Source organism: Thermobia domestica, chromosome 14, assembly GCF_964235325.1.
Source record: "Thermobia domestica chromosome 14, izTheDome1.hap1.1, whole genome shotgun sequence".
Taxonomy (NCBI): Eukaryota; Metazoa; Arthropoda; class Insecta; order Zygentoma; family Lepismatidae; genus Thermobia; species Thermobia domestica.
In genome coordinates, this window is record NC_137467.1 from 151,274,619 (window position 1) to 151,302,456 (window position 27,838).

Here is a 27,838-nt window from a genome sequence, read left to right on the forward strand (position 1 = left end):
TGCCTTTTACAAACCGAACATTTACGGTACTGTATACGAACAATTACACAGTCAACAACTTTGTCAAACAATAAACGTTTAAAATATAAATTTACTCTACATACTGGATACTTACGTAATTATCGTAATTATCCACCTGTTTTAATGCTTCACACACTTTGCACCTAATACAAATGGCGGCCTGGCGGGGAGATTTCTAAGATTAGACTTTTGTGCCACCTGTTGGTAGAAACTAGAACTGACATAGTTGCTACAAAGTTGCAGCAAGCCTTCGAGGCAAGTAAAATCTAGCAAGTGAAAATCAAATTACGGCATTTGCGGGTAACTCTTTCAAAACGCCTGCAGCAGGTGAACAGTGCACGGAAAGTCTAGCAAGTTAAAATCAAATATAGTGAAAGACTTGCTGCAAACTAACATGCTATTAGGGAAATAGGCCTATGATTATTAGACATTGTAACGCATGACACAGATGTTGTATTCCATTTGGAAGAGCAAGAGATTTCTAAGAATCCAAGAAACTACTTATCTTTAACGAACGTACCGCTTCCAGATTTTGAAACAAACGCCTTTTTTGGTTTGGACCAATAAAAAACAAGACACCAGCGGCTTTAACTAGCAAACAACTACTAAGTGTGATTTCTTCAAGACCATGGAGAAACTACGAGGATTTAAAAAGACTGAAGAAGGGAAGAGCTGAAGAACAGAAAACACGTCGTAAGATGGAAAAAAACCAAAGGAGACTGGAAATTAAGAATAAATCCGAGCAATCTTCTAAAAGACAAAAACACAAAGGCCAAGGAGCATGAATAATTTAGAAGAGGAACCGATCTAAAGATCATGCTAAGTGTGCAGCTTGGACCGAAGACTTAATTAGACATTGAAGATGAACTTAAAAATATAGGATGCGACTTCTGTGAACGTTGGTATCATCTAAAATTTACAACTATGAACAAATTATCATATGATCAAGCATCCGGGAAAGATTTTGTATGCCCTGCGTATGGTTAAAAAGTATGCTGGGTTAAAGTATACGACAGCTACTTCCCGTTTAGGGAAGGACGAGAAACGCCATACTTTTAGGAATTATTCATTGACTATCAAGGATGGTAAAAAGTAGGTAATATAGCGACTTCGATTTACTTACTGAGTGATTCGAAAATAAAACCTGGGTTCGCCTCAAGTTGTGTTTTGAAGTTTCTGTATTTTTCTTGACGACTAGCGCGTTTCAGATGTTTGATATTACGTCAATTATGCAACTTGTACATGTAGGTGGCGACAGTAGTAGTTGTGGAGTACATGTGCCGGTTCTGCCTCTTACCTAGGGAATTTGACCATCTTGGCATAAGTGATTAGGCTTATAATAGTATCTGGGAAGAGATTGAAGAGAAAATAAAATGGCAGCAGGTGGTGTAGTTATTAAAATGCCGGCTTGTGAGGGCTGTACGCTGTCTGAGTATTACGTGGTCGAAATCACGACTAAAGAGCACAAAGAGGATACGATACATTTGTTGCAGGAGCATGGCGTACTTCCTCTAGGTAAGTTGTGTTCTAAATGTTGTTGGGATGCGGTTATTTGTACAGAAAGGAACGTGTTTCGCTGTCAAAAAACACGTTTCATTGGAAATTCGAGGAGGAAGACGAAATGCCGTTTTTTCTCCTCGCTTTTCACGGGAACGTTTTTTTGTAGGGCTAATCTCGATTTTTTAACGGTGGTGCGCCTTATGGGTTATTGGTGTTTGAATAGCCGTCCAAACATCAGTAATGCTACTATGAATCTGAATATTTGCAGAAAAACATGTGTTGATTGGTTTAGCTTCTGTCGTGAGGTTTGCGTTTGCTGGGCTATGGATTCCTCTACTAAACTTGGTGGTCCAGGGATAACAGTTCAGATAGATGAATCCAAGTTCGGAAAACGGAAAGGTTAAAGTATACGACAGCTACTTCCTTGCCCTTGTACTGTCTAGTGCCCTTGTACTTATGTGAAAATGAGTGCTTCCTGGCCGTTATTCTCTTTATCGTTGCATTTCTGAATATTGCCCTTGTACTTAGTATATATGTTTGTCTAGTGCCCTTGTACTCAATGTATGACTATGTGTGGGGGGATTGAACTCATGTCGCATGTCTCGTGCACGTGGATACTTCTTACTGTTGTACTATCTACAAAATGATTGTATTTGATGTATAAGTTGTAATGGAACACATAACAAACCGAGAACACGCTGTATTCAGACTCCATGTTGGAGTGTGAACACAACATGATCTGGGTTTGTTGTGTGTTCTATTACCACTTGTAGATCATATAAAATCATTTCTGTAGGTAGTACAACAGTAAGAAGTATGCACATGCATAGGAGATGAGAAGTAGCTGTTGTAAACTATTACCAAACATTTTTTTGAACTTTTGAGACTCTGCATATACCAATACTTTGTCCAGTACTCTGGTCTTTTTAAGAACATGAGCCTATGCTCATTTGAATAAGTTTGTATAGCATATTTTTGGAAAGCTTACGTAATAGGTATACTTTAAACGCTATTATTTAAAGTGTAATATTTTGTACTTTTATTTAGATATATACAAAGGTTTTAGTGTGTCTTCTGTAAGGGCTGAATTTTATTTAACCGGGATCCACCCAATGTGACATATATGTCACACTGACAAATCCATTTTTGCAGAAAGCGCCCAATGTTCACAGTGCCCCGTAGTAAGGCTAGAGGCTCATTTGCGGTCACGTGGATGTCCTGTCTGCCACCCGAGTGATTTATACTGCGTCACTAAGTTGGTGTGAATGGAAGACGATTGATTGGAAGCAGTGCTTCTTAAGATGAGCTTCGAGGACATACGTCTTACGTGAGTATTTTTTTTTACTGTTTTAGAATAATGACATAACGAATTCATTGTGTATTTTGTAATTTGGAATAATGTGGCAGTAATTTAGTATTGATTTGCCTCTTTGATATTTATCAAGAAATTAGCAGCCATATCGGAAACTGCTCTGTGACATATATGTTACATTGGGCGGATGTGATGTCTTGAATTTCCGGCAAAACTTCTTTCTATTTCTTGGTTTCTATAAAACTTGCATGATTTTAGTGCAGGAAAGAAGTTTATTTGGAGATCAGGGACAGATTTAGGTTGGGGTGATCAGTGTTGAATTCAGAGCATTTCCCCCGGGGGGAATTTCAATTGTTTGGGAGCGAAACCGTGTCAAAATAAGTATTTTACAGTACATTTTGCCCAGATCTCAAACGGTTTGGGTAAATTTCAAAGCTCCCGGGGATGAATTACCCCCTGGCCACCCCTGAATTGATTGGGGTAATGCCCTATCTCCTAAAGTTTAAATGTTCTTATTTTCTGTATGTTTTTCTCTTACTTTGCTTACCTTTTCTCTTACTTTGCGATTGACTTGGGGAAAGTGAATCGTCAGAACATGCGATATTGGTCGGATGCAAACCCACATGCTATCAATCCCTGCGAGAGGATTACCTCTGCTCATATCATGGTGTGGTGTGGCATATGGAACTCGTCGATCATAGGACCCTTATTCATTCCTGGTACTCTAAATGGTGTCCGATATCTGGACATGTTACAGGAGTTGGTGTTTCCGTTGCTTCTCCACTCTGATGCCATCTTGCCGTGATATTTTCTGCAAGATGGTGTCCACCGCACTATGCACCGCATGTGCGGGAATGCTTGGATCTGCATTTTCCTGGACGTTAGATCGGTCACCGAGGCCCAGTGGAGTGGCCAGCCCGGTCGCCGGACCTCACATTCTTGTTTTTTTTTTATGAGATACTTAAAACGCCTGGTGTATCAGGAGAAGATTCGGGATGTTGCACACCTACAGGGACATATTCATAACGCCTGTGATAGCCTCACCCCCACTTTGTTATAATGGGTTCAGGAGGGCTGGATTAAGAGACTCGTTGCAATGGACGGGCAACATGTGGGACACATCCTGTAGGTGGGACTTTGGGGCTCATAACTTTGGAACGGGACATGATAATGCACTCCTGCTTGCTGGACTGCATTCCCCTGCAAAAATAAGTGTTAATTGATGTGTCACATGTCTACCTTCCCATTTAAAAAAAATAGTCTGGATCCAAGATGGCGGCCATCACCACGCATGCATCAGTCGGTAGCTTCTTTACCCAGTCTGCCCTCCGCGAGTCAGATTTGCTTTATCCATGTTTGTTTCCAAAACAATCCATTGTACTAAGACTTATGGACCACCCTGTGCATATATTAGACTACGTTTATTAATCATCATTCATAAATATATAAACTAGTAACACAGTCGCAGTACAAATTAGTAAAAACAGAACCAGATTTTTGTGCTTACAAAAATTTTACCCCTATGCACCTATCTGTAAAGACAGTTTACAGCTTTCTCTCTGTAAATCGGTGTGTCGCACGTAATGGGGCGTTTACACTTAGTCGATTTGCGTTCGATTTAGTTGAATTGACGTCACTTTCAACTTAATCGACCGTGTAAACAGGACTTCAACTTAATCGCTTGTTGATCGAAGGCGACTAATCGACTGGTAACTGAGTTGAAAGACGTTCTATTTTCTGTGGTTGAAATAATTAACACATCCATCGGTCTGATTCGGCCTAGTTGCTTCGATTTAGTGGCAAATGCAGCGCGTCGATTTAGTCGTGCGACTAAACCGACCAAGTGTAAACGCCCCATAACATTGAATGAATTAAATATAATGCTTATCATAGAGCAAAAGGCATAAATCACCTATAGGCTCTTACAAAAAGTAACAAGATAGGGTAATGTATTTCAACTTAAGTATGGCGTGAGGTTATACCACAAATAATAGGTATATTTGACTAGTTGTAAATAAAACTACGCCTCTTTTAGATTTGGTTCCTAATGTATTCAAACAGGATCATAAGTGTACATTCTACTTATGTTTCTTAATGAACAGTGTAATGAGAAATAAATTTTAGAAAAATCTTTGTAGGGATGTTAATGTTAGTTAAACATTTGATAATGATTTACCACATCGAATGTCGTGCCATCTATTAAGAATAATTAACACTAATAAAAATTTTTTAACGTAATATACTGTACTTGCCTAATTGTAATATCTATATTTGACTTTGCGTCTTCAGTACTGCTGACAGTGGCGGCTTAAGGCAAACTGGGGCCCGGAGCCAGTGAAGTAGATCGGGGCCCCTTCTCGAACAATCATGATTTGCACACTGCTATTTTTGATATGCAGTTTTTCCTTTTTTTTGTCTCTTTTCCTTCCCTATCCTTTCCCTCCCAAATTTTCCTATTTTTTCTTTTTTCACTTATGGAAATAAAGAAAAAAAAACAAAACTACTATAGAAATCATTCGCAATGATGATAACTCGTCGGTTTTCGAATGCTCTAGGTAACCGACTAAGAGTAACGCGACTGAGCGAATGTAAAAAAAAAAAAAAAAAAAATTGCATTTGCATAATCATTCTTTCTCTCTATTCCTCATCCTTTTCCCGTTGAAGTGTGCGTTTAAACAATCTTAATCTGGGATATATTAAATAAATGGGTGTGACATTCAGCATCCATGTCTATTTTTTTTTAATCCTCAGAACCGCTTTCATGCTGCTATCTAAAAAAAGAAAGAAATAAAGAAAAAAAGAAATAAAGAAAGAAAACGAACCAAGGCTATAATTGCATTCATTTTTAAACAAAGGTCACGATAGAAAAAGAAATAGCGATACGGTGTTTCTCTTGTGCAATTTCTCATATAGTTAAGTTTATTCATGGTTTTTCACCTGTTTGAGTTTACGATTACATTTTTCTCCTACAATTAGCCTCATTCGCTTTAATATTTAATTTCTCTCCAGTGATCATACACGATACTTAAATACTTTTTTTTTTTTTTTTTTTTACCGAACTATCAGTAAATAATGGCTGGAATAGATTTCTGTTCTGCGTGTCTTCTTCACTTATTTTTTACTAGGTTTCTCTCCAGTGATAATAATATACGATCTATTTAGTCCCACTGCTTTTGCCGAAATATCAATGGATAGTTAAACACTAGAATGTTTCTCTCCTGCTTGTCTTTTTACTATTGTTTATAGATTTCACACTTGTTTTGTGATTATATTATTTTGTATTTAATAATTCAACCATGTTTATATTGTGTCACTTATGACTGTTTCAATTGCAGCTTACTAACATACTTAGTACTAGAATATATTATAACAAATAATCCTGAATATGTTGAATAATTGGAGATATATCATAGATTAAGTATGTGAGCACGGAATTCTACTACGGGTTGTAGGTCTACCATCCTGCTTTTCTTAGCACCCATTACCAGGTATCTTGACGGCTTTTTTTATTATTCTTTTGGTACTTTTGTATTTTTGTTGTCTTAAGTTGAAACATGAAATTACTTTGGACGATAGTTCCTCTACCTTATTAGCCTGTGTTCCACCAGCATTCAGAATGCTACCTGCCTTGCTTTGGTAGCTGCAAAAGTCTCAACTGTATTATCAAAATCCAAAGTTGATGCTATTTCATTTTCGATAGAAAGAATGGCCAGATTCGGGAGTCTTTCTTGAATCATTGTGTAGCGCAAGTATGATTTTATCAGCTTCATTTTGCTGAAAGACCTTTCACATGATGCGACAGATACGGGCAGTGCTATCAAAATCTGAAGAGCGGTTGCCAAACTTTTGTCAACTTCAAGCTCCATTGAAGACACGTATTTCAGTATGCCTTATGAGGAAAAGTCAAGTTGCTCTTTAGTTTTCTGACCACACGTTAGTGAACGGATTATATCCTTACAATCCTGAAATAATTCTACGCCATCCAAGTCATTCGGGTAGAATAAAGTTGAATCGGAGCAACATGCTTTTAGTCTTTCTTCGTTCTCATAATCTAGTTCGGCACAAAGTTGGAGATAGAACACAGGAATCCAAATCTATCTTTCAGGTCACTCATCTGAGTTGAGTTGATTTTAGTTTAGCGTCCCTTTGAGCAGCGAGGCTATATGAGACGTGGACCTACTGATTAACGTGGAATCCGAACCACATGAGCTCCCGCCGGTAATCGAACCCGGGTCTCCCACGCCAAAGGCGCCTATGCTAACCACTTAGCCACGAAGGAGCTCGGTTACTCATCTGAGTAAAATGGTCATACATTTATTGTATCATCTCACCTAAAATTTCATTGATAGAGCGCTTTACTTCGGCCTGTACTGTAAGAGACTCATCCTTTGATTCTCCAGACATGCATCTCCTTCTTCTACTGCGTGCACGCACAGTTATGTTCCATTCTCTGGAATTTCCTTCAGCTGCGGATATGATTTCCTCGGCCAGCTCAATTCTCCAGGTATCAATGGTGTTGTCAAACAGGGTCTGTTAGTGAATAAGAGCCTGATTGAAACTCATATTCTGAGATTGAAGGCATTTTTGGATCCGATCAATATATGGGAGAACTTCAGACCAGAAATACAGTACAGCGATGAAGTTAAATGACTTGATACTTGCAAGAAGAAAACCAACATCTCCTCGCGTATCAGGCGTTTCAGTCGAAGTGTCGCGCAGTTCTTCTAACACACGAATTATTTTTTTCATCCAATTGACTAGAAAGTGAGTCCACAGCTTTTGCTTTTGAACCCCATCTGGTGTCACTTTCACGTTTCAGACCAATCTTTACGTGTTTTTGCAGCACATTCCATCGGTGAGTAGATCTGGAAAAGAATACAGATAAACGTTCCATTACTCCTAAGAAAGTGACCCCAAAACGTCAACGTGCACAGCGTGTACGCCAACAAGGTTTAATGAATGATTGTTAGAAGGAAAGAAAATGGCAAAAAGATTTACATTCCGTATCAAAGTTTGAACTCCAGAATATTGACCGGCCATTGTAGCCTGATTATCATAAGACGGGCCTCTGCAATCTTGAATATCAAGCCTATCATGTCGAAGTTTCTTCAGTATTTCAGCAGAAATCCTCTCAGGAGTATTTCCTTCGACAAAGTTGAAACCAATAAATGCTTCCCAAACTTGAACAGAATCACGTTGTATGTCAACAAGTCGAATGATTTCTGACAACTGTTCCACATGAGAACAATCAGGAGTTAAATCAAATATAATGCTGAAGTATTTTCGGCCGTGTCCAAAAGATACAAGTGTGCATTCGAAGTACGCTTATTTCCGGAACTGACGTCACCTAGTGTGCGTCAAAAGGTCCAAGTTCACACGTCTGCGAGTGCATAGTACGTAGTGTGCGAGGATGTACACTACGTTAGAACACTTGCGTACTTAAGATGGGAGTTCTTCGTAGTAGGAGCAACAATAATGTCAAAGTGACTTAGTAAAATTTTAAAAGACATATTCTTAATACTTTTGTTGAGGTGAATATATTTGTGAGCTGATCTAATAATAGTTTACTTAATAAATATACAAATCAGTGATTTTACAAGTGGAATATAAAAATGTTACGCAAATAACAAACGTATTTACGTTGTGTTCTTTGAGTATGCAATGTAATTTAAAATAGTATAGGGGAAGCAACCAAATAGTTTCTTTAATAATGCTATAAATTCATTTGTGTTTAAATATTACATGGTTTATGTAGCTTAATTGAAATAATTATACTATCGGTAATGGAGCTATTTGCACGTAAATGACAAATTTTAATGGCGTATGAATTAAAATGTTAAGCTCAATCATAGAATAATGAATACCTAAATTATTCATTTCTCTATACCTACAGCTACAGCTGAAGCTGCAAATATTAATTCGTAGGTAGATAGGCCTAATTTTCTAGTTTTGATTCTAAACAAATTCCTTTCAAAAGTACCATATTTCCTTGCACTTAAGAAACTATAATATACCAATTACCATACATTTTGATTTTTGACAGCTGCCAAAATGTGAAATACAGATCAAAAATTTCTTTCTCCACATTTATCCAAGATTTCACAAATTCCTCTTGCTAAGTCTTTACTTTGGCCATTTCATTTTTTTTATTCTTCGATTCAGCGATTTGTCGGTTCCGGTTTTGAGAACTTGCCTGTTAGCTCATATATATATAAGTTAGTAACTAGATTCCTTTCTATACCAAAGTTTAATATTTTACATATTATTGCCGAGAGAGCTTCAGCGAGTGAAGGAGGTTAGAGGCTCGCAGGGGACGTTCTTTTCAGTCTTGGTTACGAACCAGTTTATTGAACGATTCATTGAATGAAATGGCCAAAGTAAAGACTTGCCTTCCTTTTAATTTATATAATCCCATTACGGTACCCATTATGAATTAATTATGAACAACTAATTCCTTCCGTATAGTTGAACAATGAGAGCCACTACATTGTATACTGTATTTTTTCATAAAACCGTCTCTTAATTTTCATAAAATTCTTATTAGATTGATAGTAGCTTTTTATGATTATATTTGGACGAGGGGTTTTGTTTCGTTACTGTAACCATTTTCGTAGTGGGAAGCATGTAGGAGAGACAACGGGTATATTTCAAGAAAGATGTAGGGCGCCGAAAGCATAGTGAAGTGCACGCAAATGTTGAAGTGTATACAATGTACAGAATCCATATAAGCGGGGCTCATAAGATAGTAATTTTATATATTTTTTAACATATTATTTTAATTAGGGTTATCCACCTTGAGTACACGTGACCCTTATAAATTGGTATTTCATAGTGACATACCGTAATAGCTTTTCTTGTAAATTTTGGGCCTCATGTTGTTCTGCTCCACTACTTCTTTCCTTGTCATCCTTGTAAGTGTTAACTTTTGGTGTAGATTAAGAATATGGAGGCACTATTTTGATGATTTACGGGTAAAATCTATATATTCACAAAGAAAGAGTAACATATAAGGAACCTCAATATTAGCACAATATGGTAGAAATAGACTAATCAGTATGTCTGTAACTGAAGCATTATAGTAGAACGACGACAATTATAGCGTCATTGTTGTGTATCTACCGTACATAAAGGAATTATACTCAATATGAACTCTCTCCCAAAGTAGTTTTGAGCCACATTATTGTAAATAGCGCTCCCCTCGGTACCTAACGCTCTTGCAAATTGCCTACTTTCGCCTGCAATAAAACTCCTAAGCTACTTCGCAACAGTGTTATCAGCGCCCTAACCACCAGTGCTACTTTTCTCCCGGGGATTAATAAATATTCCCTCGCACAAGCATGCCTAATAAAATAGAACATCGCCAATAGTTTAGTGGTTTTTATGCTGATAAATATTTGCAAATACGGCAAAGCTGAAGCTCTTGGCATACATGAAAGAAACTCTTAAATCATTTTATGGTTACCCCACATTGTCAATCTGTAGGCCTAGATATATTTATCTTTAATATAATTGAAAAGCCATTCATCTAAAAAAAAAAAAAAGCACGTTAATTTTTTTGGTACTTGATATTCTCCCTTCTTTTGTTATCAATGTTCAACATTCCACCACGATGAGGCGCTGTAAACAAGTGTGGATCAAAAGACGAAGAGTACACTATTTAGTGTGCACTCTATTTGTAGACTTTGAGTGTGCATCCTCGAAGTGTGCACTATGCGCTTTTGGACACGGCCTTCCTCTTCTCACGCTTTCAAGTATGTGCTCCAAACTTCTCCTCCAAGAAAGTCTAATCATGTGAAAAGTAAGATAATCGTGTTCTATTCCGTCTTAGTGCTTATTCAATCAATATGTGCCTTCATAACTGGATCAAATTTTGACGGATTTTTTTTGGGAGCCCCTAAGGGTGCGAAACATTTACTTTATCTATTTTCCCGTATATTCAGCTTTTTCCTTTAAATTTCTTTGGGAGTCTCCAAGATAATGAAACTCTCATTTATTTTTAATCTATATTCAGTTTTTTGTTTAAATTTCTTTGCGGGTCCCCAAGAGTGTGAGGCCCTAAGCTATAGCTTGTTTAACTTATACGGAAATCTGGCACTGATTAGTTTTATTAGATAGATATTTATGTTGTCTCATTCGTTATTTGGTGTAATAGTGATTGACAATCAATTACGTTTACTTTTAGGGACGGTGCGGATTATAAATCTTGACGGCCTCTGTATAGCTCATGCCAGCAAGGTTCTTTACTATTTTTTATCTACCGTCCAGGGGCCCACACAAAGTGAGACCCGGGGCGGGGGCACCGCTCGTCCCGCCCTTACGCCGCCACTGACTGCTGATGTTGATTAATTGATTGATTGTTGGGGTTTTAATGGGGATATCAATATCGAGGCTATTTCTTCCTGTCACGATAAAAGTATTCTCCGACCCATTCTTTGTATTACAAATTCAAAACAAAACTTCTGCTAACGATAATCAAGTGTAAATGTCAATAAAAGACACTAAAACAAAACAAAAATGAAATAAAATTACGTTAAAAGGTTAAAAGAAAATGAAATATTTAAGTTTTACGTCCCACGATTATGCCGGTTATGCTAAAGGAGACGACGATGATGAAAAATGAATGAAATGGTGAAATGAAGAAGCAAGTGGGAGGAAACGGGAAAATCCCGAGAAAACCCATGCACACGATGTTTGTCCACCACAAAGTCCACACGGCGCGAGCTGGGATCGAACCGGGAACCCCAAGCATGGGAGTAAGCAATCATAGAAGTTCAGGAAGAAGATATCAAGGTAGAGGTACTGTACAAATCAGTGTTGAATTAAGGCATGTTCAAGGGGGGCTGAGGCCCCCTAGAATATGTATGCCGTCCCTCTAGAGTATCTAAATACTTACATTAAAATATTTGGTTTTTCTGCTTAATTTTTTTACGGAAATAAAGGTTTTAAAAGCAATTTCTTAAAAAAAAGAAAAATAGTTTTTTCTTTTGCCCAATCTTATTGTTCTAATTAACAAACCGCGTTTTTGTATAAAGTCGAAGTTAAATATAAAAAAAACTTGCAAATTAGATACAGACGCACACAAACGCTTGACAATGTTAGTTAGGAAAAATGGCAATATATTGGTTAATGCAACCGGCCAGACAGTAACAAGTCGCGATTACAATTTAAAATAGAGCCCCACCCCTTAAATTTTTATTGCTTCCCTTGTACAAAAGTCTGACTTCAACACTGGTCCGAATGTGGCGAATTCGCTTTAAAAGAGGTATGTTTAACTAACATAAAAGAAAAATAGTAGTGAGACTAAGTGGCAGCTTGTGCTGTCATTAACTAAGCGTGCTACAATATATATAATGTTCATACTTGTAATTTACAAACTAAAGTCGGAAGATGAAATCCATCCTCTGATTCTTCATGCTGGCAAACTTCTCTATCACCCTGGAGTTAAAATCTGGCATGTTGATCGAACATTTTTCTATCGAAAACATGTCAAGTGCAGTTAACCTCTCTTGACCCATTCAATTCGTCACGAATGTTTTAAGTTCCTTGGAATTGGAATGCAATAAATATATCTCGTCCACTCTTCTAAGCGATTTATTAAATTTATAAAGCACTCACAAAGACAAAGTGGGGACGCGGTGGCTCAGTGGTAGAGCGTTCACTTCCGGTGCTTGGGGTCCCTGATTCGATCCCAGCTCGCGCCGTGTGGGCTTTATGGTGGACAAACACTGTGCTCGTGGGTTTTCTCGGGGTTGTCCCGTTTCCCCCCACTTTCTGCATTCCACCATTTCATTCATTTCTCATAATCACCGTCTTCTTTAACCTAACAGGCATAATCGTGGGACGTAAAACAAAGATTTCATTTCATTTCATTTCACAAAGACAAATTCATTCGTGAACAGACAAACAAAACCGAGGGTACGTTAAATTTACAATAATTTCGTTGTGCAAGTTCAAAAGTACGCAAATAATAATAATAATAATAATAATAATAATAATAATAATAATAATAATAATAATAATAATAATAATAATAATAATAGCATATATTATAATATTGTAAGTAACTATGTTTGTGACTGCTAATCTCGTGAACCACCCGACCGATCTCGATCAAATTTTCAACATTGATAAGGTTCGGGCCTGGGAAGCTTTTTTATCATTACATTTTAACGGTAAAACTTAGGACGAGGGTTGATATATAAAAATGAATAAAACGTAATAACTCTTAAACCACCAGACCGATCTCTACCAAACTTTCACCATAGATAAGGTTCGGATCTGGGACGACTTTTATCCTTTCAGTTTACCGGTGCAATGTAGGGGCCGGAGAGAGGGAGATATATATTTAAAACAAAATGAAAATAAAAGTGACTGTCTTTTGACTTCATTACTCTTGAACCACCCGACCGATCTCGATTAAATTTTCAACACAGATGAAGTTCGGGCCTAAGATGGTATTTATTTATTTACTTTGACGATATAGCTTATGGTTTGAGGGGAGGGACGAGTTAAAAAGAATAAATAAAACTTGATAACTCGTGAAACAATGGATCAATCACGATCAAATTTTTAACATAGGTGAGGTTCGGGCCTGAGATGATTTTTATCATTTCACTTTCACGGGAGACCTTGGGCAAGGGAATGGGAGAGTGAGATATATAAAACTAAATAAAACTTACTGAGCTCTTGAACCACCAAACCAATTTCGATCAAATTTTCAACCTAGATGAAGTTCGAACCTGGTGTAACTTAAGAGATGGGGAGGGGGAGCGACATTTAAAAAAGAACGAAAAATTACCGGTATAAGTGGCGAATCTATAATTTTCGGAGTCGCGGAAATTAACAGTGACACATCTGATGCTGTTTAAATCCAAATTCAGCTCCTCAACTTGGAGGAGGGGGATACATATAAAAATGATCGAAATAACCAATATCAGTGTCGAATTCATAGTTTTCCGATTCGCAGAGATGAACAATGACACTGCAAATGCCGTTTCCCACAACATAGGTTGGGGAGGAGATATATAAAACACATAAAAAATGAGCGATATCAAAGAGCGCTTTAGTAATCCTAAACAGTGACTCAGTAATAGAACATATTACTATTTTGCCTCAATTTAACCCAACGAAGCGGATAATTGATGTTAATAATAATAATAATAATATACTATACTGTGAATGTGAACGTTTATTATTATTATTATTATTATTATTATTATTATTATTATTATTATTATTATTATTATTATTATTAACGTACTTTTGAACTTGCACAACGAAGTTACTGCAAAATATGTTTTATTTCTTTATATTTTCCTCGATTGTATGTTTTTTCCTTTATTAGTGGGCACTAATTTCTCTCTAGGCCGTCGAATAAGTCAATTTTCGTTGTGTACTTTGGTTCGTTCTAAAGAACAGGGCTAAAGTAAGTAATATTTGGCTTGTAATTTCAGATGGCGCGATAGTGTAGGGGTAATGTAGTGGACTTATGAATAATAGAGTTATCGAGCGTAAGTTCAAATCCTGTTACAGCCAAAGTTAAACTTTTTACAAAGTGATTGTGAAGAATCGACTTATCATACTAGACAAGCAATACATAAGAATGTGGAAGCAAATACCCGTATTATGATTGAGACGATTTGCGAATGCTGGTTGAGAAAGGAATGCAATACCCAGGATGCATTACAATGAATGCAATACCCAGGATGCACTAAGAGAAAGTGAGAATGCTGGCTTTTTCATAAATGCAAAGTTAGATCAGTAACTTTTGCACTACCTGATTTCGACCATGTTCGCGCCGTGTGGACTTTGTGGTGGACAAACATCGTATTCGTGCGTTTTCTCGGGGTTCTCTCGTTTCCTCCCATTTTCTTCATTCCATCATTTTATTAATTTCTCATCATCACCCTCTCCTTTAGCCTAACCGGCATAAGCCTGGGACGTAAAACTTGAAGATTTCATTTCATTTTATTTTGATTTCGACCATTTAAGTCACTATCTCCTTAGATTTATTAAGCAGGATAATGCAGAGGAAACTTTATAATCATATAATAGAAGTTCCACTATTTCCCTAATGTATTTCTTTAAAATTGATTAAAACTTGTATATCACAAACTAAGGAGCAATTAATCCCTAACAATTAGTCATTGTTATAGCATTTCTCATAATAGGGCAGTAGTATAGAGCCCTTATCTCACGAGAATTGGAGAACAGTGCAAGATTCTCACGAGAATTGGTGTAAATTCCCCTCATTTTTTACGAAAATTGGTGCAAATTTCCTTTATTTTTACGAGAATTAATGTACAGTACAAAAATCTCACGAAAACTGGTACAAATTTCCTTCATTCTCACAAGAATTGGTCAACAGTACGAATTTCTCACGAGAATCGGTGCAAATTTCCTCTAATAAAATGATCTAATTTTATGAATTTTATCCTATATTTTTTTCGTACAATTTATGGTGATTGCTCACTGTTTTTCCCCAAACCTTTAAGAAACTTGTTTCTTCCTTTCTTATTCCTCCCTCAAGTGTTGAAGAATAGCTAAAGGAACTTCAGAGAATGTCCACAGAGGTTTTTTGTTAATCTTAAATAGAATTGGTGTTGGTATTCAAAAAAACTAATTCAAAGAAAGAAGACACATATGGTGAAAGAATGGGAGGTCCTAAGGTGAGGTAACCAGTGGGGGAAGAGCACAGGAAGAGGGGGAGGAAGTAGGTATATTCCATTATCAGACTAAGCTACGCACTTAGGGGGTCCGGAAATAGGGGGGTGGGAGATAAAGAGCCTTAGTATTGGAAATAATAGACCATTATCTAACTCTCACATAAATTTCACTGTTGTGGCTTTGATACAAAAGAAGATATTGATACTTGAAACTGACAGATAGCTTTTGGTGAATACTGTAACTGTGGGAAGTCAAAAGTTAAGGAGAATAGCCTTTTATGTATTGTCACATATGTTACTTGCTTCTATTTAGAAACAACATTACAGCAATTGTTTAAAATGACAGAGAATGATAGCTAAGAGACTGAGGAGATGTAGAAAAAATTGTTTGACGGCATGTAAAGAAAGGAATACAGGCAGATATTTTAATGTGTGTGTTCCATAGGATTGGAGGGCGAAGTGTAATGTCCTTTCTTGAGTAAAGGAAGTCCTTTTAATTGGGTTGTGACTTTGTACCTTATGGAGAATGAATAAAGAACAAAAAATGCCAAGTTGAAGAAAGAAATAGCACTCATTATTGTGATGGACAGAGATTTTTAGAAACACATGATCAAATGTTAGATGTCAGTTTGTGAAAGTTATTGCAATGGAAACCGAAAGCCACATACTGGTGGACCACACATAGGATTGGGGAAGTGTGAAGTTGTTTTGTGAGTAAAGGACCGCTCTTTAATTGGGTTGGGACTTGTTACCCAATTGTTAGCGACCTTGCCACCTAAAGGCAGAGGAAGACTGTCTCCTTTTACCTGAGTTTCAATGGAATAAAGAACGAATGAAATTTTTACGTAAGGTGACTTTCCCTTTTTTGCTTTTGGAAGAAGTCTTCAAACAAGATTTCTTTAAGATATTTCTGCATAAATAATTTTATTTTTTAAAAACTAGATTAATGAATTAATTATTTATGAATATTAATAAGCTGGTAATGAAAGGGTTAGAAAGAATGATTTTTCTTGTTTTTTGTATATTTTCGAGGTATATTGGGATATATATAGTATAGAGTAATACATATTGCACATAAATGTATCAGATATTGTGGGAGGAAACGGCCGCAACCTTAAGAAACGTATTTTATGTATTGATATGGTATTTTCAGTAGCTGATATGGGATTTTAGCATAGAATATCATCTTTTGGATACTGTAGGGGTCTAATGGTGTACGAAGCTTAGATGAATGACAAATTAGATGTATATATGAATATATGATTAGTTTGTGAATGGGTACATGTTCCGATATTTGGACAAGAATATATGTATCATATTGTAGACATATTATCTTTCGTTTCCATGTAAGTGTTTTAAGCACGTGTTGTTGGGTTGCATAGCTTGTACCTCTTGGGTTGTATTGTATTAATATTGGATTGTATTGTAGTTATATATTGTGACTTTTTATGCATGTAGCCTTATTTTAACGTAATGTAGAGCTGTATATTTTGTTTCGGTGATATGCTAGGTTGCATAACCTTCAACTTTTCGATTATATTGTAGGCTTATATATTGTGACTCCTTATGTATATAAGTGTTTTAGATTACTTTGAATACAATGTTAGGATATATATATATGGCGATTTTTACGTACGTAGATGCTTGTTAGCCATGTCCTAGTTGTATTTTAAGCACAAAGGATATCACTGTAGTATAAGCCATTTACTTATTGATATCTTTTAACTAGAGTATTCTAATGAAAATATTGGTACGGTTACTTGCTTCCAAGATGCTTCAGCTTGTAGAAGACATTATAACGTCAACATGGTTTCCAACTAAGGATGATTTATTGTAGGAACATAAAATATTATAAATACGTATAAATAACCTTATATGAAGCATACATATTCTTCCTTTATCTTATATAGAATACACATACTTCGTAATATATCAACATGTTTTGCTCTTCAGAAACATGTTTTCTAATCATAAAACGATGATTGTTTGCGGAAAAAGTTTATGCGAAACAAAAATCTGCGTTCAATGTGGTAATATGGTTGACATGCGTTCAGGTAAGTCTGAACATGAATGTGGTGAACGTTATTGAAAAACGTGTTATACATATGTAAGCGATGACCATATTTGGTTTGTTCAAACGGCTACGATGCAACATGTATTTATAGATACCTTTTTGTACATTATGTTTGATGTAGAAACAATGTTGCTTTTTAAAAATGAACAGGAAGAACAAGAACATCATGTGAATTTCGTAAATTGTATTCATGCCTGTTACAAGTGTAAGGACATGAAACTTGATAATACATGCTTTGTATGCGGCGATAAAAATGGATTCCTTTCGTTTGATTTCCACAACATTGATGAATTTGTTAATCATGTATTAATAACTCGACCAATGTTTAAAAAAATCATTGTACTTTCCCCTAATGGCAGTAATTATGATATGCAATTCTGTGCTAAAAGTTTGATAATAAACCATCATTTTACACCTGAAGTAATAATGTCAGGGCAAAAAATTGTTGAAATGCGTTTAGGACAAAAGATTTACTTCCGTGACACGTATTTGTATATGGGTGTTAAATTAACAAAATTACCTAAGACGTTAGGTCTTTCTGCAAATTTACGAAAGGGAGATTTCCCGTACTTGTTTAATACATTAGAAAATCAAAATTATATAGGCAAAATTCCTGAGCTAAAATATTTTGATCCTGATTCAAGGAGCACTGAAGATCGAGACCAACTTATTATCTGGCACGAAAAACGTGTTGCAAGTAATGAGGAGTATAATCTCCAAAAGGAAATGATGGAATATTTTCGGAATGATGTTAAAATTTTAGCAGAGGCTGTCATTAAATTTTCAAACTTAATTGAAGACAAAACAAATGGTATCCAATGTTTTATCGTCGCGCCAACTGTTGCTAGTTTGGCAATACTAAGGTATCGTACCTCATATTTACCCAAAAAATTATTCCAATTATTCCACCCTATGGGTTTGACCATCGTGATCGTCAAAGTCTAAAGGCAATGTACTGGCTGCGATACTTAGAACGTACTACTGGTAATAAAGATCTTCATTCTGGATATGGCTTGGAAAAACGATTTGGGAGGTATAAGGTTGATGGATTTGAAAGTAAAACAAATACAGTTTACGAATTTCATGGGTGTTACTATCACGGGTGTTTAAACTGTTATCCTACACTACGACACGTGTCCGTAGATTCCACCTCTAAGCAAGGTACATGACTACAAGATCGGTATGAAACCACCATCACAAAAATAGCATTTCTTAAAAAATTAAATCTTAATGTCATTGAAATGTGGGAGTGTGAATGGGACCACATGGTAAAAAATGACAAAAAATTACAGCAGTTTATTCAGACACAGTGTCGTGATCTTATCGATCATCTGGTACCTAGATAGTTTTCATGGTGGACGTACCGAATGTTTAATGCATTGTACGAATGTACCAGCGAAGAGTTTGTGGCATATTATGATGTAACTTCATTATATCCTTGGGTCATGGCACGTAAGCCATTGCCTATAGGCAAACCAAAAATATACAAGGGGCCTGACTTTCCACAAGTAAAAAGTATTCATGGATTAGTCAAATGTAGTATCTTACCTCCAAAAGACATATTTTCCAATTTTACCATATACATGCAATGAACGCCTTTTGTTTGGGTTATGTCGTACGTGTATGGAACAAAGTGACATCAATTGCATGCATAATGATACCGAACTTGTCCTTACTGGTACATATTGTACTCCTGAACTTCATGTAGCTTTAGATCTCGGATACAAAATTCTACAAATTATCGAAATTTGGGAATTCAAATTATCCGGATCAGAAGATAATCTGTTTAAAGATTGTCAATTCCTTCTTAAAATGAAACAGGAGTCTTCAGGATTTCCTAGCTGGTGCAAAACTAAACAAGACCAAGAGAAATATATTGCAGACTATTATGTCCATGAATGCATTCAGTTAACGGAAAATAACATTTAATCAAATCCTGGTCTAAGGTATATTTCCAAAATACTCCTCAATTCCTTATACGGAAAATGGGGACAGCGAACAGATTTATCTTAATCTGTAATTGTAGATACTCCAGAAAAATTTTTAAGTTATCTAATGGCACCACAATATGAGGTACAAACTGTATTGCCTATTGGAGAGCAACATCTCATTGTATCATATAAAAACATTGAAAACAAAAACAAACCATGGAAATTTTCCAATGTTGTCCTTGCAGCATTCATCACCTCGTGGGCACGTCTAAAACTTTACGAGCTACTAACAGCTGTACATCCTGATCTTGTATTGTACTGCGACATTGATAGTATTATGTTTGTACAACGACGTAATGAAAAGCCTCCACTTTCTTTGGGTTCCTATCTGGGGGAACTAACTAATGAAGTTCCTGATGGCTGGGAAATTAATGCATTTATAGGCTTAGGACCAAAAAATTATGCCTATAGAATGAAAGAAATTCAAATTGGGAAAGTAGATTATGTATTTAAAATTAGAGGAATAACTTTAAATCATCGTACACGTCAAGAAATTAACTTTGAACATTTTTATCAACTAGTTCGGGATAAAGCTGACAAAAAAAAAGGTCCACAATCCAGGGAGAATTGTCCGTAAACCAGGGTTTGTCATCGTATCCAAGTCTGAAATTTAAACACATCAGAAAGTTCAAAATAAAAGACAACGATTAAATCATAACAGTATTACTGACTATAGGACATTGCCATATGGTTATCAAATTATTAAGTGTGTTAAATGATTGATATTTTGTGTATATAAGTAAATATGTAAATAGTAGACTGTCTAAAGGTACCATGGTGTTGTAACATAGTCATAATATCATCAAATATGTCCATAAGTTTTTTCAAAAGACCTATCAGTTGATATTTCTACGTATATATAATGTAAATATGGGAATAAGTTATTACAGAATATTCTAAGTATAGTAAATATCTTATTTTAAAATATAGAAATATATATGCCAATATTGGAAATAGAATATTGTAGACGATATAAACACAATAAAGCGTTACAATTTACAATAATATGTTTTATTCTTATACCTATATACAAACAAATATTGATATATTACGAAGTATGTGTATTCTATATAAGATAAAGGAAGAATACGTATGCTTCATATAAGGTTATTTATACGTATTTATAATATTTTATGTTCCTACAATAAATCATCCTTAGTTGGAAACCATGTTGACGTTATGTCTTCTACAAGCTGAAGCATCTTGGAAGCAAGTAACCGTACCAATATTTTCATTAGAATACTCTAGTTAAAAGATATCAATAAGTAAATGGCTTATACTACAGTGATATCCTTTGTGCTTAAAATACAACTAGGACATGGCTAACAAGCATCTACGTACGTAAAAATCGCCATATATATATCCTAACATTGTATTCAAGGTAATCTAAAACACTTATATACATAAGGAGTCACAATATATAAGCCTACAATATAATCGAAAAGTTGGAGGTTATGCAACCTAGCATATCACCAAAACAAAATATACAGCTCTACATTACGTTAAAATAAGGCTACATGCATAAAAAGTCACAATATATAACTCTACAATACAATCCAATATTAATACAATACAACCCAAGAGGTACAAGCTATGCAACCCAACAACACATGCTTAAAACACTTACATGGAAACGAAAGATAATATGTCTACAATATGATACATATATTCTTGTCCAAATATCGGAACATGTACCCATTCACAAACTAATCATATATTCATATATACATCTAATTTGTCATTCATCTAAGCTTCGTACACCATTAGACCCCTACAGTATCCAAAAGATGATATTCTATGCTAAAATCCCATATCAGCTACTGAAAATACCATATCAATACATAAAATACGTTTCTTAAGGTTGCGGCCGTTTCCTCCCACAATATCTGATACATTTATGTGCAATATGTATTACTCTATACTATATATATCCCAATATACCTCGAAAATATACGAAAAACAAGAAAAATCATTCTTTCTAACCCTTTCATTACCAGCTCATTAATATTCATAAATAATTAATTCATTAATCTAGTTTTTAAAAAATAAAATTATTTATGCAGAAATATCTTAAAGAAATCTTGTTTGAAGACTTCTTCCAAAAGCAAAAAAGGGAAAGTCACCTTACGTAAAAATTTCATTCGTTCTTTATTCCATTGAAACTCAGGTAAAAGGAGACAGTCTTCCTCTGCCTTTAGGTGGCAAGGTCGCTAACAATTGGGTAACAAGTCCCAACCCAATTAAAGAGCGGTCCTTTACTCACAAAACAACTTCACACTTCCCCAATCCTATGTGTGGTCCACCAGTATGTGGCTTTCGGTTTCCATTGCAATAACTTTCACAAACTGACATCTAACATTTGATCATGTGTTTCTAAAAATCTCTGTCCATCACAATAATGAGTGCTATTTCTTTCTTCAACTTGGCATTTTTTGTTCTTTATTCATTCTCCATAAGGTACAAAGTCACAACCCAATTAAAAGGACTTCCTTTACTCAAGAAAGGACATTACACTTCGCCCTCCAATCCTATGGAACACACACATTAAAATATCTGCCTGTATTCCTTTGTTTACATGCCGTCAAACAATTTTTTCTACATCTCCTCAGTCTCTTAGCTATCATTCTCTGTCATTTTAAACAATTGCTGTAATGTTGTTTCTAAATAGAAGCAAGTAACATATGTGACAATACATAAAAGGCTATTCTCCTTAACTTTTGACTTCCCACAGTTACAGTATTCACCAAAAGCTATCTGTCAGTTTCAAGTATCAATATCTTCTTTTGTATCAAAGCCACAACAGTGAAATTTATGTGAGAGTTAGATAATGGTCTATTATTTCCAATACTAAGGCTCTTTATCTCCCACCCCCTATTTCCGGACCCCCTAAGTGCGTAGCTTAGTCTGATAATGGAATATACCTACTTCCTCCCCCTCTTCCTGTGCTCTTCCCCCACTGGTTACCTCACCTTAGGACCTCCCATTCTTTCACCATATGTGTCTTCTTTCTTTGAATTAGTTTTTTTGAATACCAACACCAATTCTATTTAAGATTAACAAAAAACCTCTGTGGACATTCTCTGAAGTTCCTTTAGCTATTCTTCAACACTTGAGGGAGGAATAAGAAAGGAAGAAACAAGTTTCTTAAAGGTTTGGGGAAAAACAGTGAGCAATCACCATAAATTGTACGAAAAAAATATAGGATAAAATTCATAAAATTAGATCATTTTATTAGAGGAAATTTGCACCGATTCTCGTGAGAAATTCGTACTGTTGACCAATTCTTGTGAGAATGAAGGAAATTTGTACCAGTTTTCGTGAGATTTTTGTACTGTACATTAATTCTCGTAAAAATAAAGGAAATTTGCACCAATTTTCGTAAAAAATGAGGGGAATTTACACCAATTCTCGTGAGAATCTTGCACTGTTCTCCAATTCTCGTGAGATAAGGGCTCTATACTACTGCCCTATTATGAGAAATGCTATAACAATGACTAATTGTTAGGGATTAATTGCTCCTTAGTTTGTGATATACAAGTTTTAATCAATTTTAAAGAAATACATTAGGGAAATAGTGGAACTTCTATTATATGATTATAAAGTTTCCTCTGCATTATCCTGCTTAATAAATCTAAGGAGATAGTGACTTAAATGGTCGAAATCAAAATAAAATGAAATGAAATCTTCAAGTTTTACGTCCCAGGCTTATGCCGGTTAGGCTAAAGGAGAAAGTGATGATGAGAAATTAATAAAATGATGGAATGACGAAAATGGGAGGAAACGGGAGAACCCCGAGAAAACGCACGAATACGATGTTTGTCCACCACAAAGTCCACACGGCGCGAACATGGTCGAAATCAGGTAGTGCAAAAGTTACTGATCTAACTTTGCATTTATGAAAAAGCCAGCATTCTCACTTTCTCTTAGTGCATCCTGGGTATTGCATTCATTGTAATGCAGGCTAATGAGGCACTGGTGACTGGTAATAGTAAATAAACATGTTATAATGAGGAGGGGATGATGCTTTTTCGTGTTGGTGTTTATGACAGTCCGTGTCTCTGCAATTGTGTTGATCATAACAGGTGCAAATGGCTTCATGCTGAAGTTCCAATTAAAAATTAATAATAATAATAATAATATAACATATCTTAATATTAAATCTGTAACTATATCATTTATATTTGTATGTTTTACAACTTAAAGGTAGTTCATGTAGGTGACAATTGTATTTCTGTGAGAAGGATACGTTGAAATAAGGTGACCCATAGTTTGCTCTTTAAGACATTAAGGGATTCAATTAGCAAACTCAATTCTAGCTCCGTAGTACGTAGACCTCTACAACGTCGTTCATTCCTATTATTAACGAACCTGTTCAAAATAGAATTACAATTAATTTAGAGCAAAGGCTTAAATCACCTATTTATGCTCCTATAAAAATTATAAAGGATATAGTATTCTGCACATTAGGGAGTCTTACGCTGCGAAATCTTGACGACTAGTGTCCTAATTGACTAATTTCATATAGGCATTTTGTAAGTTTTTCGCGCTCTGTGCTCAACTAAGACAATCAATTTGCATTATAAATACAATTTGTAATGAACGCTATTACAAAAGAAGGAAGAAACATACAGAAAAATGATCAGGTTTTACCATCAGTAAAATAAAAGAAATTCACTTACCAGAATAAATGTACTGCCATCTCTGGAGTGGAATTAATTCCTTTAATTTTTGCAACGTGTTAACTCCCACATTATTTGAGGGATTCACATCTCATATTTTATGGGATTCCATGTTATTACGAGGTTGTCTTTTCAGAATTGTCCCGTATATTGGAGATTTAAGGCAGGCACGTAGCCAAGGGGTGGGTCCGGGGGGTTTAGCTAAGGTTCAGTTAAGAGTTGCTGCCTAACTGCCTATGTAGTGGAGGGTAGATCATTGACAATTAGGATTTAGCGTTATTCACGGACTGAAACATTTTGTTTTCAAAATTACGATTCTGAAAATTTGCTTGGAACTTAAAAACTGCAATATTTCAGCTTAATTATTACAAAATAAGACAAGGGCGTAACCACGTTCAGATTCGACAATTAATATTTCATTCTTCAAAGGTAAAATAATAAAATACAAAGATATTCTAATAGAGTCTATCCAAAGCGTAATCGATACATCGTGTCCGAATTGCAACATATTAATCTGTCAGACTTGTGGGGTCAAATGATATGTAGATAGTCAAAGAAGTTGCAGCGTAATCCTATGGTACGAAATGTTTTTTCTCCTTCATCATCATGTGTGAAGCTTTGCGGCCCAGAAGATCTTCCGACTTGTGCAGATTTCTATTTGTTGATGTTTTGCAAGAGGACAGGGCATACCTATAACAAAAAGGCATTTTACACCAGTTGAATGACAATAATTTGACAGATATCATTAACTTGACCGGAGGATATGCACCAGCCCCTAGCTCGTCTCCTCCTATGATGAATACTGCCTCATTTTCTAAATCTGTTGGGATTCTAGTAAACGTAATATATATAAGACTTGTGCAAATTACATTATAACGTGGTGTACAAACTTTGCACGCTCATACGGTAGCCCATGTCATTCGGATCCCACGTTAAGCTTCAGGTACACATCTCGTATAGCCACGGTACTAAACAGAACCCTTATCTCCGAATCAACACCCCCTCTTATGGCCCTTTCTTAGTAGTGGACATGTTGTTACTAATTAAAATAAATAGAAAAGCGTTTCCTTGGTTCATAAATACTTTGTGTTACCAAATCTTCAAAACTAATATTTAATGCAATAATAATTTGGCCAATCCTTCAAGTATAAAACATTAGTTTACCATCAGAAAAAATAAACTCGTTTTCTACAATGGTTCTGGAGTATACTCTTACTTAGAAAACTATTTTATTCTAAAACTATATTATTCTAGAAAACTATAAGTAAATATTTTGTACATATTCTTTGCATTTTATATATATTTTTTCCTTTCTATCCTATATAAAAATATTTTCACTTTGTTTGAATAAATTGAAGGTAACGACAGTTTCAGATTTACGTTTGAAGAAATGAGAAATATGAAAATAAAATGAGATTTTTTGCATTTTTTCAGTGTGTGTTTACCCATGGAGTAATTAACTATAGCGCAACGTGTCCTAAATATGAAAACTTTTTATCAGAACGGAGAAAGTTATGCAGCAAATGTCAGCCATCTTCGTGCGGTTCTAGGGTGAAATGAGGCACCAAATGAGTCAATAGTTTACAGACTTATGAAAAAGTTCATCGAACTGGGTTCAACAGTGAACATTAAAAGTCCTGAATTTCGTTGTAGTGGTTGTTCTGAGCAAAACATTGCGGTGGTTCGTAATAGTGTAGCTTTTAGTCTAATGAAATCGATTCTTCGCTGTTGCCAAGAATTTGGTATAGGATGTTCTTCAGTACAGAGAATTCTCCAGTCATTCACCATACCTTAAATCGGAATGTGTGATGAACATGTTTATAAATTTTGTTGGTGTGTTTTGAAAAAAATAAAGTTCATAATTTGATGTAACAAAACTGGCATGCTTTTTGAATAAGTCTAAATATGAGTTTAACGTCCCGCGATAATGGCCTTTAGGCTAAGGAAAGTGAAATGATAATGTGGGAGGAAATGAAAGCACCCCCAGAAAACAAACGGACAGGATGTTGTCAACCACAAACATACTTGATTGGAGATTGAACCAAGGACTCAACGCCCCAGAGTTGAATCCCTTACCTCTGAGTAACCAAATTCAGGTCATGATCGGATAAGTTCTATCAATCCCGAGTTCCTGATCTTTTTGTTTCTTTAGCTCAAACCCAGATTACGTAAAATAATTCGGAAACTAAAAATCTGTACGCCATTTCATACTATGCTCGAGTGTATATACAGCTCGCAAATGTTTGCTACTATGCCAAGTTTCATCAAGTAGATTTTATCAATCAAGATTTAATGAAATTTTCTCTCTCTCTCTCTACACACACACACACACACACACACACACATATATATATATATATATATATATATATATATATATATATATATATATATATATATATATATATATATATATATATATATATATGTGTGTGTGTGTGTGTGTGTGTGTGTGTGTGTGTGTGTGAGAGAGAGAGAGAGAGTACAAAATTTTATGAAAAATGTCATGCAGAAAGAAAGGAGGGGCGACGAAAATAAAATCATGGCGCCTAGGTGTGGCTACAGGCCACATAGGCTCGAAATACGTGACAGAAAAGCGGAAGGTAGTTGTGAAGAGGGCCATTTGCTCTAAATTAAATCCTATGGCTGGAAAGCTAACTTGTAACACGCCAAGTTCTGGGTACGTCAACTTGTAACGACCTTATGACAATCTTGTGGCTGGAGAGCCAACTTGAGACGTACAAGTTCGAATCCTGAACTGGGGAAAGAAAGAAAGAAAGGAAAAGAAAAAATGTTGGGTCGCCGAAACTACTTTCTTCCTTATGCTACAATTTATGGACCAGTAAGGACAACGCTATTTGTTTCCAGACTCTTGCACACCAATGGTATCATCGGTACCATGAAAGGAAAGAAAAGAAAATCCATTTCCAAAATAACATAATATAATTTGCATATTATATTTATTTACCCTTTTTAGCGAACAGCGGATAGTTGCAGGAATTATATCAATCTTAGCGATTATAAAGTTCAGCTGGACTCAATAACCATAGTTCAGAAAAAAAAAGTAATTTGACATATGTACTTCAGTCTCAGATTTTTGAAACTTCTCACACCAACGCAATGCAACAACCAGTGACAATAATATTTAAATGGTATTCTTGATAATACGTTAGACAATTGTTTACATCTCTTGAACATACATTCGAAACAAATAACTTTAGTAAGCTACATCGTAATACGTGAAGGGAAAATACAAAGGTACATTACTGCTTACAAGACATGTAATTATAGGGGAGTAATTATGCGCCAGAGTCGACCAATCCCCCTTCTCAAGAACATAACGCTTCCACTATTCTTCCGCAACCAACTGTATTAAGAGGGCCCCACTCCTCGACCTGGCTTACAATTAAACAGCGGCGGTAATAATACATATAGCAGAAACATTCACAGGAGGTACTAGACCAGCCAGCAACCTGAACTCTACCCCTGACACCATCAAATCTAGGCGTGAATACAATAGCGATGCCCACCGTCTTCGACGAGTCCGACTACATTTAACGTAGCTTCTTAACTAAAGTTTGGACATATAAATATTC

The 27,838-nt window shown here is 35.7% G+C and overlaps 1 long non-coding RNA gene across 2 annotated transcripts; it reads left to right on the forward strand.

The window, feature by feature from the left end:
- The first annotated feature begins 1,306 nt into the window (after positions 1–1,306).
- On the forward strand, positions 1,307–26,191 carry LOC145670731 (uncharacterized). 2 transcript variants are annotated; one of them, XR_014128399.1, is made up of 3 exons: positions 1,307–1,536; positions 2,674–2,848; positions 25,677–26,191. It is a non-coding gene; the product is annotated as an uncharacterized LOC145670731 (long non-coding RNA). The 2 variants fall into 2 exon arrangements; XR_014128400.1 differs by lacking the exon at positions 2,674–2,848.
- Positions 26,192–27,838: the final 1,647 nt, after the last annotated feature.